Source organism: Nannobrachium achirus, assembly GCF_963921795.1.
Source record: "Nannobrachium achirus genome assembly, chromosome: 2".
NCBI classification, from domain to species: Eukaryota; Metazoa; Chordata; class Actinopteri; order Myctophiformes; family Myctophidae; genus Nannobrachium; species Nannobrachium achirus.
In genome coordinates this window covers 41,203,214-41,216,903 of record NC_137811.1, presented here as the reverse complement: position 1 = coordinate 41,216,903, position 13,690 = coordinate 41,203,214, and the positions used below count along the sequence as shown (strand labels likewise).

General features: G+C 44.6%; 1 protein-coding gene across 1 annotated transcript in view; it reads right to left on the bottom strand.

The window, feature by feature from the left end:
* atg5 (ATG5 autophagy related 5 homolog) overlaps nt 1-13,690 on the bottom strand; it is a 39,867-nt gene that overhangs the window by 15,097 nt on the left and 11,080 nt on the right. The window lies entirely within an intron of this gene.

Below are 13,690 nucleotides of genomic sequence, written 5' to 3'. Positions count from 1 at the left end.
GTAATGATGAAGTCCTGTCAGGACTCGATAATCAATCACAGGTTTTATCAGAATCCAGTAATGTTAATGTCAAACAATTATGTGGTTCCTCAAGCGCGCGAGTGGGATATCCCTCGCGTCGACAATATGAATCCTTTATGCATGCCTCCTGTAAGAATGATGGAGTCCCGTCAGGACTCTTTAATCAGTCAGAGGTTTTATCAGCAACCAGTAATGTTAACGTCAAACAATTATATGGTTCCTCATGCGCGCGAGTGGATTTTCCCTCGCGTGAGCGATGCTATGAATTTAACCTTGAGTCAGAAATTCTGTCGGCCTACTATGAGCCCGGGTCAAGGGACAAGCATAAAGGCCTTAGAGCAGGTATTAAACGTAAAAGTTCCTCTCCTGTCAGGGGAGAATGCTTTAGTTGTGGGCGAGTCTGTTTATCAGTCGAATCGCTTTGCTCTTCCTGTCGCTCTATCGAGCGAAAACCGAACGCTTCCGGTTTCACCGGATACGGATTCGCTAGCTCCCCGCTTCCGGTCCGGCCGCAAAAGAGCTCCGCTAGTCAAGCGGTACAATCAGAAGGTGTTCCCACCTTGCGGCCTATTGAACCCCCGCGCTCCGCATCCGGGTGTTCCGGATACGGATACGCAGGTTCCCCACTTCCGGTCCCGCCGCAAAATAGCTCCGCTAGTCAAGCGGTACAACCAGAAGGTGTTCCCGCCATGCGGCCTATTGAACCCTTGCGCTCCGCATCCGGTCGTTCCGGATACGGATACGCAGGTTCCCCACTTCCGGTCCGGCCGCCAAAAAGCTCCGCCGTCACGGAAGCACAGTGGTGGGGTTTCTCTCGCTCAAAACACGCTAGCACGCTGTGCGCGCCAGTGGAAGTTATGCAACCCGAGCCATTGGGTATTTCGAACGATAACCAGGGATTACAGGTTACAGTTCGCAGATATACCCCCGCTTTCGAGCAGGGTTATTCATACCAGAGCACGTGGTTTAAAAGCAAGTCTTTTGAGAGAAGAGATCAGCTCATTGCTAAGCAAGGGTGCTATAGTGGAGCTGGACAGGACCCAATCCCGCATGGGATTTTGGAGCCGTTATTTCCTGGTGCCCAAAAAGGGGGGGGGGCTACGTCCCATCCTGGACCTAAAGGCACTAAACGTGTACCTGAAGAAGTACGTTTTCAGGATGCTAACAGTACCCACCATGTTACGGTCGGTCAGGCAAGGGGATTTCCACTGTTCAGTGGATCTGAAGGATGCTTATCAGCACGTCCAGATTTATCCCCCACACAGGAAATTCCTTCGGTTCGCCTTCGAGGGTCGCCTGTACGAGTATACAGTACTCCCTTTCGGTCTGTCACTGAGCCCGAGGGTTTTCGTGAAAGTGACCGAAGCAGCCATCGCCCCGCTGAGACAGCAGGGCGTCAGGTTGGCGACGTACATCGACGATTGGATGATTTCAGCGAGCTCCGCCCACGAAGTGGCGCGTCACACACAAGTGGTTTTGGCTCACCTGAAGGCCTTAGGTTTCATAGTCAACCACGGCAAGAGCATGCTGACTCCAGCAAGTCGTCTTACATTCATTGGGGTCCTTCTGGACTCATCCGACATGTCGGCCCGTCTCTCAGAGGAGAGGGTGGACAGGTTTCGGGAATGTCTCGACTCCTTTCAAGTGGGCCAGGAGGTCACTTACAGGAGTTGCATGGTACTGACGGGAATGATGGCTTCCGCAGTACATCTGTTGCGTTTGGGCAGGTTTCATATGAGACCTTTTCAAAGATGGATGTTATCCCTCGGGATCCCGCCCTCCTTGAAGTACAAGAAGGTTACGGTTTCCCCTTCCTGCGCGATCGCCCTGTCTCCGTGGCTGGTGGAGGGATTCCTCACCAGCGGAGTCTCGATTGGCGAGGTGGTTTCCCACAAGTCGATCACGACAGACGCCAGTCTCAGTGGATGGGGAGCCACTTTCGAGGGGCGCACAGCGCAGGGGCTTTGGCCTCTGGAGATGAGGGGTCGTCACATCAACTATTTGGAGTTGATGGCTATACTCCTGGCGCTCAAGCATTTCGAGCCTTGGATTTTGCATTGTCACGTCCTGGTCAGGACAGACAATACGACGGCCATGTTTTATGTCAACAAACAGGGGGGCCTGTCGTCGTTGCCACTGGACCGTCTGGCTCGAGAATTGACGGTTTGGTGCTTGTCGCGCCTCAAGTCGATCAGGGCCTCACACGTCCCAGGTCTCCTCAACAGCGGAGCAGATCTCCTGTCCAGGGGAGGTCCTCGCTACGAGGATTGGTCTCTCCACCCCAGGGTGGTGAGCCAGATTTTTCGCAAGTTTGGTCAGCCAGTGGCGGACCTGTTTGCGTCAGCGGAGAATACGAAGTGTCCGTTGTTCTTCGCGGTGAAGGGCAGTCCTCCCTTGGGGTTGGACGCCTTAGCGCACACGTGGCCGAGAGGTCTACTGTACGCGTTTCCCCCCTTCGACTTAATCCGACCCACTCTGGAGAGAGTCAGGAGGTTCGGTCTGGAGATGCTCCTGGTGGCCCCCTACAAGGGCACGTGGAGATCGGCGATCGCCCCTCTCCTTTGCGAACCGGGTTGGCAGCTGCCTCGGTGCAGGGACCTGTTGAGTCAGGCCAGGGGGGAGATCTTCCACCAAGACCTGCAGGTCCTAGACCTGTGGGTTTGGCACGTGAAAGGTTAAACCTGCTGGCAGCCGGTTTTTCTTCTGAAGTGGTTGATACCATTCAGAGTGCTAAGGCGCCCTCTACGAGGGCGTCTTATGATGGAAGGTGGAATGCCTTTGAGGACTGGTGTGAGTCGCGTGTTCCACCTGTGGTGGCTCATGTGGCGTCAGCCCAGGAAATTCTGGAATTTATGCAGAACCGCTTGAGAAGTGGTCTAGCATTTTCTACCCTTAGGGGGTATTTGGCGGCTATTAATGCCTGTCACCTGGGGGTGGCGGGCAAGGCACCTTCTAAAGTCCCGGAGGTCATCAAGTTCATGCAAGGAGTTGAACGTTTGAGGCCGGTGACTAGGTCTTTGTTCCCAGTTTGGGATCTGCAGGTGGTTCTAGGGGGCCTATGTCGGGCTCCCTTTGAGCCGCTTGTAGGGATGCCTTTGAAACTTTTGAGTTTCAAGACGGCTCTTTTGCTGGCTTTGGCCACGGCTAAAAGAGTTGGTGACCTGCAAGCTCTCTCGGTGTCTGCGGAGTGCATGCAGTTTATGAACAATGATCTCAAGGTGTTGCTCAAGCCTCATCTTAAGTTTGTTCCTAAGAACATGGTGGTTCCTAAGGAGCCTGTTGTTCTTCTGGCTTTTCATCCTCCTCCGTTTGTCTCGGTGGAGGATGAACGGCTGAATTGCCTTTGTCCTGTCAGGGCATTGAAGGCCTACTGTGACAGGACTGCTGGTTCTAGAGCTTCTTCTCAGCTCTTGGTAGAAATGGGCAATGTTCTTGTCAGAAAGCCGGTGTCTAGACCCACTCTTTCGAGGTGGATTGTGGATGCTATTAGGCTGGCTTACTCTAGTGCGGGTGTGGAAGTGCCGGCGGCACTTAAAGCCCATAGCACTAGAGGTGTGGCTACTTCGTGGGCATTGGCAAAGGGAGTCTCCGTTCAGGAGATTTGTGTTTCGGCGAATTGGTCGTCGCCTTCTACCTTTGCAGCCTACTATCACCTGGATATCGAATCCTCTTCGCTAGCGCATTCGGTTCTGGGTGCAGTTGCCTCCTCTACGTCATAGAGGAGTCGGATCTTCCCCTCCCACAGGTGGGCATGTAGCCACCTGGGGTACTTTGGGGGGACCCTGTGTTTTCCTTATATAGTGTGTCTTACTTATAAGGCGGACTTGTCCTTTTCATTTAGTTGAATGAGGCGGACTTCGGTCTGTCAGGGTCTCTCTTTATTTTCTCATGCCTTCACACCCAGGTCCGGTGGGCCTGGGACCTTCTGGGTGATGGGTCACGCCCGTTTGGGCTGTGCTCACCCGTATGAGGGGTGTGTGGGGGTATGAGAGTAGGTTGTGGCTTAGAGGGGAGTTTAAGAATCCCAAGTGGGAGGTCATCCTGGAATATTGACAGTAAACGGTAGGTTCCGTACGGAACCATTGTTTACTTAGATATGGAAGGATGACCTCCCACGTAATGCCCCTCTGTTTCACTGAATGTGGCAGAGAGTGGTATTAAGAGGATGTTACTTCCGCCTCCGGGGGTTTATATAGCCTGGAGGCGGGTCACTCCGGTTTGAGTGACAGGCCCTTCCTACCTACGTTAGTACGGGAGCTGAAGTAGTTTCTCTGAATGATCGCCAGGGGGCGTCATTACCCAAGTGGGAGGTCATCCTTCCATATCTAAGTAAACAATGGTTCCGTACGGAACCTACCGTCTATATGACAGACTTTATGTCTAATCGTCACATGTTGCATGTTCCGTATAACTTGTGGGTAGAGCATAGCATAGCATAGCACCCACACTGCCACACATAGGTAGCAGCTCCATTCCAACAACTTACCAACTGAGCTTTCACAGGGAACGAAACCCACGAACCTCAGCACCGTTATGGGGAAGATACCAGGTCCGGTCAGATACCCAACCCCTGCAGCCTCCGAGGTGTCAAACAGCGAGTCTGACACACAATAGGGGGCTAATCATGGTGCTCTGAGTAAGGAAACTGGCGAGGACTAGGGGTCGGGTAACCAACCTGTAACTACACACCGCGGAGGTGCGCGCGGGCCAGGTGAAGGTGGCTGCAGAGGCGTGAGGCTGCGGCTCGGGTTACACAGAAAGAGTGAGTCACTGGCAGGAAGCTGGGGCCTTTCGTGCGGGATCATCCCCGAAAGCCAGGAGCGGCGAGAGTGTGCTAAGTGACAGCTACTTCGTTGCATTTTTTAACAGTTGGACCATGAATTATTGAGCGCGGCGCCATACAAAAGGAGAGGGGGCCCATTGATCCCTGGGGACAGAAGCGCGATACTCGTTGGACAGAGACACTTTCTTTTCAGCTGGCGTGACACCTTAGCTGGCAGCGTGGCACATGGCGACACCGAGGGAGGGGAGGGAGGTGTCTTTAGGAGTCAGGTGAAAAGAGATGACTTGCCCTCGCTGACCGAAAAGAGCAGCAGCGGAACTCAACCCGTGGCCTAATTGCCGGTGTGGATTCAATCTGCCTAATTGACAGTAAAACAATGGGCGGTGGTACACAAATGTCAGTCAATATAAGTTTCCACAGAGTGCAGAGGTGGGAGAGAAAGCGTGGCCTCTTTTTTTTCCATTGAACCTTGAGACCTTCCATTGGTAAATTAAAACTGCAGTGTCACTTGTGAATGTCCTATTTATTTATTCATCGCTTGGTTTGGTGGCATTTCATTAATCAAATGTGGTCATGATTTGACGTCAATTGTCATTACTTGACGCCCGAGTAGATCCGTCTGGTTCTGTAATGATGTGAGGAGCTACTATAGTTATTACTGTACCAATTACTTGTTCATGATCACAGCAAGTCAATATCCTACCTTGCTTGTGCAAGAGTTCAGATAAAACAGACATCTTTTTATCTGCTCTTCTATACAGTCGTACAACACTGTTATTCAAACTGGACAGGAATGAAATAAACTGAAAGAAGAAAGTAGGTCCCTCGCAAAGCAATCAAAGCAAGCACATATGCACGCTTTTTGAAAGGGATTTTTTTTTACTCTCAATTTGAACAATCAAGAGTGTATTATGTAGCTTCATTAATTTGTTTATGTAGTGAGTTTCAAAGCCCTAGTGAGAGTTTCAAAGCCCATTACAACACTCAAGATGTTATCTATATATTATCTTGACAATCATGCGCTATGTATGATTTATATGGGCAAAATAATCATGCTGTGAAAATATGATCATCTAGTTATGAAAATCCTAACATTTAATTTAGTTTATGACTCTAAAACCACAAACCATTAATGGAAAAAAACGTGAGTGTTCTTCCCTGATACTACAGATAATTCACCTGTTGCCCTTGGCATTATTGCACACACTCAGTCAGCTCCACTACAAGATGACAGCTAAGATTAAATAAACCCATTCTTCAATGCCTCCCATATGGCACTGTAACAAAAAAGCTATTTATGACTGCCTGGTATTGCATTAGGAGTTTGTGAGCAAGCACTTAGTCATGGAGGGGGAAAAAGGCATACCTGTAGAGCAACAATGTAAGTGGTCTTTAAAACAAGCATTGTAATTTTCACTTTCCGCACAGACGGTCGGCCCCCTCTGGCACTTTGAATCACAGAGTGGCGTCACTTCTTAGAGCAGGAAAAGGCTCCGGCTGCCAAACAAGTCCAGCGTGCGATCACACTATAACGGGCACGGTAGGACGACACGCAACAGCACACAAACACGCACACACTTGAAAACACGCCTAAAACAGAAACGTAATCAAATATACATGTAAGTGTACAGATATACGTATAAGCCTTACTCTCTTGCACGCCAGTGTTGATTTCGTCGACTAAAACTATGACGAAAAATGTTTGTTGACTGGGTTTTTTAACTTTTTTTCAATGAAAACTAAATAAAAACTAAGCTGTGATGACTAAAACTAAGACTACATATATTGACAATTTCAACAAAATAAAACTAGACTAAAACGTTAGGGATTTGCTAGTGGAGAAGAGTAATTTTATGTTTGGTTGCTCTCAGGTGTCTGCGTTGTGTTGTGAGCTTGTAGATCTGCTATTTTCAGCACAAAACCAAGTGTAAAATCAGTCATTACGATGGGCCATACTTCTTGCCTGCGGGTCGACTTTCAGAACGACTTCCTCACTAGGAGACTCTCTGCCGATCGACTTTGGATCGACTTTTATATAAAATAATGTTTTAAGCATTTATTTGGGTATTTTGATGGAGCAAATGGATTCCCTTACCTTCAGCTGGTTATAACGAGAGACCATGAAAAAAAAAAGGATACGATGATGACGTCACCGCTAAACCAGGCCTTGTCTGTTTACAATAGCGTCTGCTAGCCGTTTAGCTCAATACAAACCATCGTCCATTACAGAGCTTCACTAGGTCGGATTTTGATTCGGAAATTTTGTGCGTGGCGTCTGTATACGATCCGTTGCCCAGACCGATGGTGGTTTTAGACGATCAAGTACGAATTGAGCAGTAATGAGCACATATGGCGCGCCGTTGATTATAGCCGTGTTAGCCCTGGGCGATATACCGGTTTTATCGTATATCGCGGTATCAAATGACAATATCAATATTAAAAATTAATACCGTAAATATCGTCAGTATTATTATTATTTTTTTTTTCAAAACAAACGCCCAACTACTTTTTTGTTAAGCACTGTATCTGTAAATTTGATATAATTTGATGTGTCTATTTCAGTTATATTTTAAACAAGACCCTCTACACATGTGATGTGAATTTTAATTCAAGGAGACATAAGCTTTATCATTGGGGAGCGGCCGGGTGACGTTGTGCCCTGACGCTGTTAGTAAAGCAAAGCACACCGCATACACTTACTTTCTTATTGTGGGCAGTCTCTGAGTCTGTATCAGGTCTGAAGAAGTCATGTTACGATGGAAATGGTTGATCATATCATATGGCATGAATAATATATAATCCAGGGGACATCATATATCCGTAGTGTATATGGACAGATGATATGTGTCCGTGGCGAGAGATGTCATTCTCCAGGTTTGATTTGCTACCAATGTGCCGCGCACATTATGAGTCCACAGTCCACTGTAGCAGTGGTTCTCCAAATGTTAATTTTCAAGGACCCCCGTAACTCTGAGAGTGTATAAATGGAACGATGACTCTTGCAGAGTCCTGCGTGACTCCTCCTGATTATATAATCCCAATCATAGTTGAATTAGTTCTGTCGGCTCCATAATAACAAATGGAACCAAATGGACCCTTACAAGTCCATTTGGTTGGCATTGACTCCTAATTGTCTCCTGATATAGTTTCTATCATGTTCTGTTGAACTAGTTCTGTCGCTAAGTTAGCAAAACTGCTAAAAACAACTCCCAGCCTTCTCTGAAGCCCCGTAATAATGTATTGTTTCAAGGGCTCGCACGCAGCATTTTTCATCTCCTGTGTGTTTTGCATGTGACCGCAAAAAAGAACTACACTTAAAAAAAATAAAAATAAAAATAAAAAATAATATATTTTTTAGTAGACGGTAATATCGAATACCGCGATATTATTTTTAATATCAAACCGATATTAAAAAAAGCCATATCGCCCAGGCCTAAGCCGTGTCTACCATTGTGAATCCATTGAGCGACGTCACCTATCCATCCTTCAAACATGGCTTATTTATCATCATAGCTTTGAAAAAAAGTAAATTATACCCTATCATGTTAATAAAATATAGCTATTTCCCAGCAGTTTTAGCGCACATCCATATTTTAAGTTTGCAGGGAATGGGTTAAAATACATTTCAGTTGACTAAATCAACTGTAGATTTAGTCGCCTAAAATCTTAGGATATTTAGTCGACTAAAATTAGACTACTTTTCAGGTGACTAAATTATGACTAAAACTAAATGCCATTTTATTCAAAAGACTATGACTAAAACTAAATCAAAATTTGCTGTCAAAAACACTGTTGCGCGCGCACACGTACTCAGCCACGCACGCACACGCACACACACACACACACACACACACACACACACACACACACACACACACACACACACACGCACGCACACACACTTCAATGCCGTTGTGCAGTGCCCATGAGGTCTCCTCCTCTCTATGGGGAGTGCAGGCCAGACGGAAGTGAGCCCTCTGTTATTTAGAGTCAGTGTTGTCATTAATTCTGTCTGCATCAAACACAGCACATGTTATTTACACTAAAGACCTCAATCTGGCCTGGGAGGGGGTGGGGACTGTTCATTCCCCCGTCCCGGCCAGCCTGCTGTACAGTCAGCATGGGTGCCTTCTTCTCTGTTCAGAGTCAGACATGCTGTCTCCTCTGGTCATACATCACTTACACCACTGGTTCACAAACCTTTTAGGGTCCAGACCCAAAAGGGAGATTATAGACGTTTGCCCGGGGACACAAACTAGTGAAAACTGCAGATCGGCTGTTTTCACTACTTCTTAAAACATTTGTTTTCTTATTTATGGAATTTCTTAGATTCATTATTTCATTATTTATTAATGAAATTACATAAAATCATGGATTTTTATTCATGAAAATCTTAGCTTTTTGGGGAATGTAAAAAAATAATAATAATGGAATAGTAATTAAAAACTGTATGTAGGAAACAAAAAATTAAGGGACATAAAAATGTGTCTACGACCCACAAATGGGTCCCATCCCGCTGTTTGGGAAACTGACTTATACAGTATGTTACAAAAAGGAAGCTAAACGTCTCATGTCCAAATTATATATATATATCTTTCTTCAATAATTAAGAGATGAATCCTTGCGTTCCAATTTATGTCTAATTTTTAAATATGTTATGTTTGTGTTAGTATTTCTCATCAAGAAAAAGAAAACTAAATTAGTTTTTTTCTTTTCTTTTTTGCCTTGGAGCAAAACAACAGGCCTGTCCTGGGCAAAGCATGTTGGTGCAGATGTGGATTATAATACAATACAGTATTGTTATTGCTGTTTTATTGCCAGCTAAAATACAAAAGGTTGACATTTTAAATGAGTATGTACTGTATGTATATACTGTATTGAAGATTTTGGTGGGAAATAATCTATTTATGGGCTGTTGTATTCCCCCAGATGCAGCCTTGGTTTTGATTGATAACCATCCCATTGCTCTTGTTACGCAAAGATAAACGTAGCCATATGTTAGTTACAATATGTCACAGTACATTTGACAAGCCAACAATACCTCAGGGAGGCAGTTTACCACCTGTCATTAGTCAAATGCAATGTAAGCTAGCCTCTACACATCACTCTGTCAAAGGACCAACCATTCTTTTAACATTACTATTTTATTTTAAAAATACAAGTCAAACATAGAGGGTGGGCAGCACATACTGTATTCCTATATTTCTATGTAAAAAATAAAGTCATGTTATTCATATAGAAAATACCAATAGTCTCAAAACCATTGACTCATCTCCTTCACAGAGACCAACAGTAGGCTTGGCAGTAATGAATTGCTCAAATTTCTTTCGTCATTTTTAGCCATCTTGTCCTGACATGCCCATATAATACTATGATAATTCCTTTTGGGATGAAGAAATTACGGCTTTCTGGGTTTCCTGTTGAACCATGACCAGGGCGTCACGCAATCAGTATCAAGTACGAGAGGTTCTACATTCTACTATAAGCAGGCCCCCCCCCCCGCTCCCCCACCCCCCACTGTCTGGGCACGCGGCAAGCTAATGTTTTCCAGGCAAATGATGGAAGCGCTTATTCATCCTTTTTGCTCCGAGGGAATTTTACCTGAGTCAGTAGTAGGCTATGGACATGGCGGGATCCCCCTGCTCCAAACCTTACCCCCTGTTTTTTTGCCCCATGTCCTAGGAGTGAACTGTAAGCACACCCACAGTCTCACTCTGGTTCAATGGCATTGGAAAATAAACTCGAGCAGAATCATAGTATCGAATATCGTCACCTTCGGGCAGAAACCTTGTATCTCCAAGTTTCAAATTTGTATGTTTTTTTGTAAATTAAAGCCCTACTTCATCATACAAAAGTGTCGCACAAAAGTATTGAAAATAGCAGCAAACAACGCTTCGCATTGCGAGGCATTGTGTGCTTGTAGATCGTCTATTTTCACTATTTTAAATCTTTTTTTAAATAATAACAAAAAAGGGAAGGTTTTGGACGTACAAGGTTTCCACCCAACAACGACGATATGCTGGAAATGATGAATAATTGCTAGATAGGATTTGTGACAAAACAGTATTCATTGTCTCCACCAGCCGAAGGCTGAGGGGAGACTATGTTTTCCCCTCCGTCCGTCCGTCCGTCCGTGCGTCCGTGCGTCCGTGCGTCCGTGCGTCCGTGCGTGCGTCCTCGCAGTTTGTGAACACCTAATCTCAGTCGCCGTTGGCCCGGTCGCTGCCAAAGTGAGCACACACATTCCCTGGATGCCAATCTAGAACCTCTGCCCTAAATTTTTCAAATGGGCCTTTTCTAGCGCCAACTAGTGGCCGATGTTTGCTAAACACATTTCTGTGCACTACTCTTACAGATTTTGTCCAAAAATCCTACAAATCGGTAGGCAATATCTCGACAGTCATGTGATCGACACGGATCTGTCCGATTTTGCATATTCCATCCTGATTGGCTAAGATTGGCTTCCAAAGTTTGTGGGATTGAGCCGTTTTGAACAAATTGCCTCAAATCACAAACGCAAAGTGCAATTATCATGAGATCGCGCACACACGTTCCCACTAGGCCGAGGAAGAAATGCCACTTAATTTTTTTTTAATCAGCCTCATGGTGGCGCTATAACAGCCCGATTTGTGGTTTTACCTATAACTCCACCGATCAGTTTCAAACTTTGTAAGCGCACTCCCTAGAGGCTAAGGATAAACCTTTGCCCTGCATTTTTCACATCAGCCTTTTATAGCGCCACCTTTGGGCCGACTTATGTAAAACACATTTTTGGATATTACTCCTTGAGATTTTATCCAAAAATCATGCAAATCGGTACACAGTATCTCTATAGTCATGTGATCAAGTCCGATCCGTCTGATATTTCACATTCCATCCTGATTGGCTAATATTAGCTTCCAAAGTTTACAGGATTGCTCAGTTTTTGAACAAAATGCCTCAAATCATCAACGCAGCTTGCGATTACCGTGACATTTGCCACACATATTCCCACTAGGTCAAGGAACAAATGCTACCTTTTTAACATTGTCCTGTTATAGCGCCACCAGCAGGTAGACTTTAGCAAAACACATTTTTGGAACACAATGCTTGAAATCATGCATGCAGCGTCCGATTGCCATGAAAGATCTAAGGTGAAGAACACATGCCACCCTTTTTACATTGGCCTATTATACAGTAGCACCACCAGGACGCACGGCCTGGTGGAGACCTGTGCTCGGAAGAGCACTGCTTCTAGTTCATAGTGTTTTAGGGTCGGGCAACGTGTCATAAGTAATGCTACAATGGGTTGGTTGTTTCGTCTATGAAGCAACACCCATCCACTGATGTAGTCAGGTCATAGACCTATTTAAAATGGGTTATCAATCAATGGCACACACAAGTCAAAACAACAAATGCAACAGGTAGTTGCAAAACAGCGGTAACAGGTTGTTATGATAGAGTCAGGGCAAAAGAAAAAAAAAAGGAAATTGGCCTGAATGTAATGAATCCCTATGACAGGTCTATCTCAGTGAAATTATAAGAATAAGAATAGGCTACATATGCTCAAATTGGGTAGAAATACGGCGCAAACTTACAATCTACACAGGGTGGCAGGCCAAAATAGGTGTCTTACACATTCCTCTAACCCCACCTAGTGGACAGACCAGACAGTGGCTCTGGTTGTTCTACACTACAGTGTAAAACATATTATTATACTAAATTATCTATATACTAAAATGTGATTATTATATATTATTATTTGTTTTTACCAGCTAGCAAGTTATTGTATATAGCTTCTAAAAAAAAGAAAAAGGTATAATGGCTACACAAAATCTGAGTCTTAGTTTGAAAGAAAAGGAGCAGTAGCTTGTAAATCCGTCACTTACATCTTTATTCAAGATTGTAAGCACACACAAATAACACACCCATGGCGTATTCTGAGAGATCTACTGTACTGTAGGCGAGGGTGTGTGCATGTTTCATTCTCACTGTTGACTTTCACAACACCAACTCATAACCTCAGCCAGGAGCACAATGGTTCCACAGAGGCTGGATTAGTAGGAAGCCTTCATTTCTATGCTGTTATGCAAGTAAAAGCAAATGCCGTCTTGCTTTAAATTACATACTAATAATTTTACTGTAATGTAAGACCTGAAAAATACTTAAAATGTCTTCTAAATCCTAAAGGTTTTCTGAAAAATGTATCTTTCTTTATCTGTGGTGGCGGTGCTCAAAGTTTTTAATGTCAAGGACCCCTAGAATTATATGTATTTGACCGAGGACCCTCATCTAAAAATATTCCAGGGATCCCACAGAAGCAAGGATTTGAGTTAAATGTTCGCTTTAAAAGAATATAATTATATTCAAAGATTTGCACCTGTGAGTCATGTTACAAAAATGTCAAGGGGCCACGGGCCAGTTAATAAAATGACATTACTTGATGACTTATCTTTTACTTGCTTTATTTCCACATAACTTAAGACAAGTGCAATGTGCATTATTTTATGTCTTGGAATTCTATTTATATTCCATCTAGATTCCGTTAATGACACTATTTGTAATCAAAGTAATTTGCTACATTTTCTCTCTTCTCTCTCTTTAATAATTCTGTGCAATTAGCATATTCCACACAAACACTAAAACAAACTAAAGTACATTTGTCTGCTATTTGTCTGGGTTGTTGTCTATCTGTCTGCCTGCTATGAAGTCTGGGTTGTTGTCTATCTGTCTGCCTGCTATGAAGTCGGATAACAATAAAAATAGCTGAGCACGTCTCTCTTTCAATTACTTTACAATGTTATTCATGACTTGGCCCACATTCAACACAAATGGCTTTTTACAGAAAATAAACTTGGGAAAATAGCATTGACTGCTTTGGTCTCTTTTTTGTAAGACACTTTATGT